We start from the raw sequence: 387 nt of genomic DNA on the forward strand, positions 1-387 counted from the left end.
TTCTGTTCAATTTTCTGACAAATGTTACCCACTTTGGAGAACAACATTATGCAACATATTTACAAGCAATGTGTTCACTGACTTAAATAAATTGATATTTAACTGTTAGAAAGAAAATATATACCTTTAAGGAAACAAGATTAAAACAAAGAGCTTTTTCGAAAATAGATGAAAGAATATGTTTCATCAGAAAGCAGAAATGTGGACACTTGTTGCTAAACTTACATATAATTTACTGCTTTGGCTGAGAGATTGCAATATATTGTTTCTAAGATTATCTTAACATTTAGTTTTAATCATGAAACTGTTGAATAAGTCCACACATCACTACTGAGTCTCAGAAGACACCTTGCAATATTTCAGCCATTTAAGAAATTTTATTGCTTC

This window comes from Pteropus vampyrus, unplaced genomic scaffold (assembly GCF_000151845.1).
Source record: "Pteropus vampyrus isolate Shadow unplaced genomic scaffold, Pvam_2.0 Scaffold474, whole genome shotgun sequence".
NCBI classification, from domain to species: Eukaryota; Metazoa; Chordata; class Mammalia; order Chiroptera; family Pteropodidae; genus Pteropus; species Pteropus vampyrus.